This window comes from Triticum aestivum, chromosome 5B (assembly GCF_018294505.1).
Source record: "Triticum aestivum cultivar Chinese Spring chromosome 5B, IWGSC CS RefSeq v2.1, whole genome shotgun sequence".
In the NCBI taxonomy this organism is placed as follows: Eukaryota; Viridiplantae; Streptophyta; class Magnoliopsida; order Poales; family Poaceae; genus Triticum; species Triticum aestivum.
This window is the reverse complement of record NC_057807.1, coordinates 138474275-138481627: the sequence shown is the minus strand read 5'-3', so window position 1 is coordinate 138481627 and position 7353 is coordinate 138474275.

Genomic DNA, 7353 nt, shown 5'->3' with positions numbered 1-7353 from the left:
ATATATATATATATATATATATATGGTGGATACCCCCAAAGAAAGCAATGGTGATGAGCCAACGAAGGGTAATCCCCGTGAGAAGCAATCTAAGCACCGGCGTCATCAGCGCCGCTCTAAGCCCCGCCATAGCAAAAATAGCGATACCAGCACAAGAGATGATAGCAATCCGGATGGTGCCGAAGACGAAAACAGTCCCGCCCAGCCAGGCTTTGAGCAGGCCGAACGGGAGGATGGGCAAGCTAGCCCTAAGGAACAGGCAACAGATGGAGAATCAGAGGATGACAATTACATGCCCCTCTCCGAAGACGAAGTGAGCCTTGGCGACGAAGAATTCATCATGCCTGAGGATCCCGTCGAGCAAGAGCGCTTCAAGCGCCGGCTTATAGCCACTGCAAAAAGCCTGAAGAAAAAGTAGCAATAGCTTCAAGCTGATCAAGATCTGCTAACTGATACATGGACTGAGGTCCTGGAAGCCAAGGAATACAGACTCGAGCGCCCAACTAAAACTTACCCAAAGCAAAGGTTGCTACCTCAACTCGAGGAGGAGGCATTAAAGCCTACACTACTAGTGCACGATGCGGCTGACCGGGCACCTCGTGGTCGAGACAAAGCGGCATATCAGTCCAAAGTCCAGCCTGCACCCCGATGCCAATCAAGCAAAAACACTAAGGCCCGGGGCTACATGCAGGACCTGTGAGACGTATTGGAAAACAAAGCAGGACAGTCAAGATTGATCTACGGATCACGGGGGCGCGCCCCAATGCATGACGATGACCGTCACGCCGGATATACTAAAAACAAGTCCGGCCGGGCCGAATACAACAGAGCAGACCCATTTGAACTGCGTCGTGATGTAGCCCGGCATAGAGGCGCTGCACCCCCCCTATGCTTCACAGATGAAGTAATGGATCATGAATTCCCAGAAGGGTTTAAACCCGTGAACATTGAATCATATGATGGTACAGCAGACCCCGCGGTATGGATTGAAGACTTCCTTCTCCACATTCACATGGCCTGCGGCGACGATATACATGCCATCAAGTACCTCCACTTAATCTCAAAGGACCGGCTCAGTATTGGCTGAATAGCTTGCCGACAAACTCCATTGGCAGTTGGGAGAACCTAGAAGACGCATTCCTTGACAACTTCCAGGGTACTTATGTGCGACCACCTGATGCTGATGACTTAAGTCACATAACCCAACAGCCCGGAGAGTCAGCCAGAAATTTCTGGACTCGGTTCCTAACTAAAAAGAACCAAATCGTCGACTGTCCGGATGTCGTAGCCCTAGCGGCCTTTAAGCATAACATCCGCAACGAGTGGCTCGCCCGACACCTCGGCCAAGAGAAGCTGAAGTCCATGGCATCCCTCACAACACTCATGACCCGCTTTTGTGTGGGCGAGGACAGCTGGCTGGCTCGTAGCAACAACACATCAAGAAATCCTGGCACTTCAGATGCTAGAGATGGCAATGGCAAGCCACGACGCAACAGACACAAGCGTTGCAACAATGGCGACAACGCTGAAGACATGGAAGTTAATGCTGGATTCAGTGGCTCTAAGTCCGGTCAGCGGAAAAAGCCATTTGAAAGAAACAATCCAGGCCCGTCCAGTCTAGACCGCATACTCGATCGCTCGTGTCAAATTCACGGCACCCCCGATAAACCAGCCAACCACACCAACAGAGAATGCTGGGTGTTCAAACAGGCCGACAAGTTGAATTCCAAAAACAAGGAAAAGGGGCTGCATAGTGATGACGACGAGGAGCCCCGGCCGCCGAACACAGGAGTACAGAAAAGATTTCCTCCCCAGGTGAAAACGGTGAACATGATATACGCAACCCATATCCCCAAGCGAGAACAGAAGCGTGCACTAAGGGACGTCTATGCGATGGAGCCAGTCGCCCCAAAATTCAACCCATGGTCTTCTTGTCCGATCACTTTTGATCGCAGGGACCATCCTACCATTAACCATCATGGCGGTTCGGCCACATTGGTCCTCGAACCCATCATTGACGGATTCCACCTCACACTAGTCCTTATGGACGGTGGCAGCAGCCTGAACCTGCTCTATCAGGATACAGTGCGCAAAATGGGTATCGATCCCTCAAGGATCAAACCCACAAAAACCACCTTTAAAGGTGTCATACCAGGTGTAGAGGCCTGTTGCACGGGCTCAATCACACTGGAAGTGGTCTTCAGATCCTCGGACAACTTCCGAAGCGAGGAGTTAATCTTCGATATCGTCCCCTTCCACGGTGGCTATCACGCACTACTCGGACGAACCGCATTCGCCAGATTCAATGCGGTACTGCATTATGCATATCTCAAGCTCAAAATGCCAGGACCTCGCGGGGTTATAACAGTTAATGGAAACAAAGAGCGCTCGCTCCGAATAGAGGAGCACACTGCGGCCCTCGCAGCAGAACTACAAAGCAGCCTTCTTAGGCAGACCGCCAACTCGGCGATAAAGCCCCCGGATACCGTCAAGCGAGTCTAGAGTACCCTGCAACAGGATCGTCCGGCACGTCCAGAGCTCGACTAGCAATTCGGCCCCCATCCAAGTCCTAGTCAAGCGGCGAAATTTGTGCCGCGCATACATAATTATGCACTCAGAATACCATGGGCATAGGCGGAGGCACGGGTAGGACACGGTCCACAATGCGGCTCAACCGCCCCAGGACCCGTATACCTTCATCATCTTCTTTCTTTTAGGACCTTACTTTCTGGAAGCCCTTTCAGATAGCCTGATTATCAGACTCATCACGAGAAGGAAAAACCAAGGAGGCGAGAAGCTTTGACGTATAATGGAATACCCAGGTGGTCTCTGATAACGATCGTTAATACCTGTTTTACATACCCACACGCAGCTTACCCTTGGCTAGGACATGTCAAATAGTTATATTTTGCTTATCGCACTACTTGTATATATATGCTTTGACGTATTATCTAAATAAGCAATGGAAAATAATGTGTAGCGTCAGCTTATTATTACATTCCTTTATCTTTTCCCTTGACTGCTTATTTATTACAAATTGCACCCGTACACTTTGGTACTTTCAGCTCGCCAGGGGCTTCAGTGTACCCCATAACACGACAAGAAAAGTCCGAACACTTTTGACAGTGCGGCACCCCGAACTTATAGCATTACATGCATCAGCTCTGAATCATGTCTTGGGTCAATAGTTGGGTTTTCCCAGCTCCCATGTTTTGGTACCTTACGTTCCGCTATATCGGCTAAGGTAGCACAGGGAGAACTACTGCGATTGTGTCCCGGTTCTTCCGGACGAGCACCTCAGTAGAGAAAGCCGAAAACTGACTGTCATGATGCGGCGAGAGCTGGTCGCTGTTTGCGAGGTCTCAAATCCTTAAAGATTTTTTCCGCTTCGGGCGAGGAATCGGCCTTGTCCAATTTAGGCTGTATGCCCCAAGTTCGGACCTCTGAATACTAGGAGCTTCGCCAAAACTTAAAATTGTAGACTTCTATGGCTAAGTGAGAGTGAGAAAGCTGTATAGTCCGATAGCCTTGTTCGTTGCGCTAAACACCTCCTTAAAGGACCAAAAATTTGGATGAAGAGTGTTTAGATTTATCCCGAACACCCCGGTACTAGTTACACGGGGGCAGAAGCCGACGACTGGCCAACTCTCAAATTTTATAAACGGCCGCACAGAAGGTAATATTTTAAATCAACAAGCGTTATATAGCGCACATGAACTTGTTTTCATATTACAAGATCACATGAGTACATTCATTCAAATATTACATCCTTAGCACATTCCTCCGCCACAAGGCGGGCACCCTTCAAGACACTGTCAAAATACTTTTCGGGGTGGCGATGCTCCTTGCCCTCTGGCGGCCCCTCTATCACCAGCTTCTCGGCATCCATCTTCGCCTAGTGCACTTTCGCATGGGCGAAGGCCCTGCGCTCACCTTCGATGAAGACTGACCGCTTAATGGCTTCAAGCCGCGGACAGGCATTCACAAGCCACTTTACCAGGCCGAAGTAGCTGCTGGGCAGGGGCTCGCTGGGCCACATACGGACTATGAGATCCTTCATGGCCAGTTCGGCCGCCTTGTGAAGCTTGACTAGTTGCTTCAGTTGGTCGCTCAAGGGCATCGGGTGTTCGACCCCAATATACTAGGACTAGAACAACTTCTCCGAGGAGCTCCCTTCTTCGGCCCGGTAGAACTCCCCGGCATCTGATATGCTGCGCGGCAGATCTGCGAACGCTCCTAGAGAGCTCCGAATTCGGGTAAGTAAAAGGAAAGTCTCCTTCACATGCTTGCTTTGCCTAATGAATGCCTTACCCGCCGCTATCTTCTTGGCCGCCTGAATCTCCTAAAGGGACTTTTAGGCTTCGGCCTTGGCATGTTGTGCGCTCTGGAGGGCCTTAGCAAGCTCGAACTCTTGCGCCTTCGAGTCACGCTCCAAGGATTCGTATTTTCTAACGACGTCCTGCAGCTCTTGCTGGACCTCATCAACCCGAGCCTCTTGTTTCTCGCGCTCGGTGCGCTCCTTGTCCGCTTTGTCTTCGGCCTCAGACATCACCTTCTTTAGGCCCGCCACTTCGGTCGTGGCCCCTATTAAAAGTTCATGATGATTCTATGAGCTAAAACCAATTTTTCTTTATCAATACACAGATGGGGTATCACTTACCTTTGTTCTCCTTGAGCTTCCTCTTCGTCAGGACGAGCTCTTCCTCGGACCGCTGCAGGTCCCGCTTGAGTCTGGAGACCTCCATAGAACGAGCGGCAGTGGCCAGTAGTGACGCATGCTAGTTCACATAGACATTCTATGATCAGACTCCCATGGACGTTATTTGATCCTCTGTTCGGCCTTTCTTTCCGAACACCAAACAGAGCATCTGGGGACACTATCTATACTGTGATAATTTGATTACTTACCTCAAAGCCTGTTAGGAGGCTGGCGCAGGCTTTGGTCAATCCACTTTTGGCGGACCGAACCTTCTCGATCACCGCACTCATGATGGTGCGGTGCTCTTCGTCAATGGAAGCGCCGCGAAGCGCTTCCAGCAAAATGTCCGATGCCTCTGGATGGGCAGAGGTCATCAGCACAGGCAGCTCGCCCTCCTTAGTGAGGGGCTGCCTACCTGAATCCGGAACCACTGGAGGTTCCGGCGCAGTATCCGGTTGGGGGCCAGACTTGCTGCGGCCCCCATCATCAGAATCCATGGAGGTCTTTCCCCCCATGTGCCCGGCGTCTGGGATTTCACCCTGGGGCATCTCCAGAACCGTCTCCCCCTGGTCCGGTATCCTCTGGGACAACACCTCGGTGTCATCCGCGGGCCGAGGGGTGGAGGCCGTCAGGAGTGAATCACTGTTCATTGCCGACTGACTCAAAGACCCATCTGAGGAGGATACATTGATGTGGGCTTTGGACGGACTGCACAATCACATTTGACGTGATAAGAAGCAATAAAGCAAAACATACCAGAAGTATTATAGTGTCCGGATAGTTACGGCCTCACTAGGGGCTTGTCCCTGGGCAACCACTCCTCGTCGCTATAGGCGGCTGTTGTGGAGTGGTCCGGAGGGAGGGTCCTCCCCTTCTTGGACCCTTTGGCCTCCCCAGACGGGGCGCCTTCCTTTTCTTCTCCCCCTCAATTTTGGGGGGGGGGGGAGGGTTTTCCTCTTCCTCCTCCTCGTTTTCGTTGGAGCAGTGCGCCTCAGTGTGTTCGGACGATGAGTCTGACACAACCTTGCGTCGGAGACCTTTCCTGGTCCCCGTGGCCTTCTTCTTCGCCTTCTTCTCCGGCACCTCGTAAGGCGCCGGAAACAGCATCTCCGTCAAGAGAGTCGTTGCTGGATCTTCAGGTAGTGGAGCTGGGCAGTTGATCCGCTCCGCTGTCGCTACCCAGTCCTGTTAAAATTGGTGTGGAGGCTTAGATTCCTCCCTCAGATATACTGGGGAAAGGCACATCTTGTGAAATATAGAGAGCTTACCGGATTGGCAGGGCGCTTTACACTGAGTCCGTGATCCTCGGTAGTGGGAGGAGGTACTTCGGCAGCCTTGAACAACACCTTCCAGACGTCTTTGTGCATCGTGCCGAAGAGCTCTCGCAGCGTCTGGTGTTTGGCCGAATCAAACTCCCACATATTGAATGCCCGTCTTTGTCACGGGAGGATCCGGCGGAAGAGCATGACCTGGACCACGTTGACAAGCTTGATCTTCTTGCTTATCCTATTTTAACACAGTTCTGGAGTCCGGTCAGCTCTGCGGGTGCACCCCAGGCTAAGCCCTTCTTTTTCCAGGAGGTGAGCCGCATGGGGATACCAGATCGACATTTGGGGGCCGGTTGTACAGTTGGCGTCACGCGGCTCGGTGATATATAACCACCCCGATTGCCACCCCTTCACGGTCTCCACATAGGAGCCTTCGAGCCAGGTGACGTTGGGCATCTTGCCCACCATGGCGCCTCCGCACTCCGCTTGCTAGCCGACCACTATCTTCGGCTTCACGTTGAAGGTCTTCAGCCACAGGCTGAAGTGGGGCTTGATGCGGAGGAAGGCCTCGCACATGACGATGAACGTCGAGATGTTGAGGATGAAATTGGGGGCCAGATCATGGAAGTCCATCCCATAGTAGAACATGAGCCCTCAGACAAATGGGTGGAGGGGGAATCCCAGTCCGCGGACGAAGCGAGCCAGGAATACAACCCTCTCGTGGGGTTCTGGAGTAGGGATGATCTGCCCTGCATCTGGGAGCCGGTGCGTGATGTCTGCGGCCAGGTATCCGGCCTCCCGGAGCTTCGTGATGTCCTCCTCCGTAACGGAGGAGACCATCCACTTGCTTCCCGCTTCGGACATGTTTGGAATGACTCTACGGAGAAGGTGAGAACTTGGGCGCTAGAGCTCGAGCGTGCGAGAATGGATGAGCAAGGGAAGAAGAAGGCGTGGGTGAAAAAGGGGAACCCCTATCTCTTTATAAAGGCGGCAGAAACTGTGCGCCTCCCCACTTGCCTGGTAAAATCGCTTATTCCCCAAGCACCACGATTGATGGCGCGGTTGGGTTACCCACACCTGTATTGTTGAGAATCCCATGATAAGGGGACACGATCTCTGCTTCGACAAGACGTGGCAAGAAAACCGCCTCGCAATATCTGCAGTAGCTGGTTGAGAAAAATGGTTCAAATAATGACCGGGCCGTGGCGTGATGTCACACTATGAAAAAGTTGTCAGCAGATTAGATTTGTGGAATATTGTGCTCTCTACGGTGGTATGTGGAAATTATTATGCAGAGCCGGACACGATCCTCATGTTCAAGATCTTCTATGGAGTATTCGGAGAAGGAACCCACCTTGCAATGCCGAAGACAATCTGCGCGCCAGA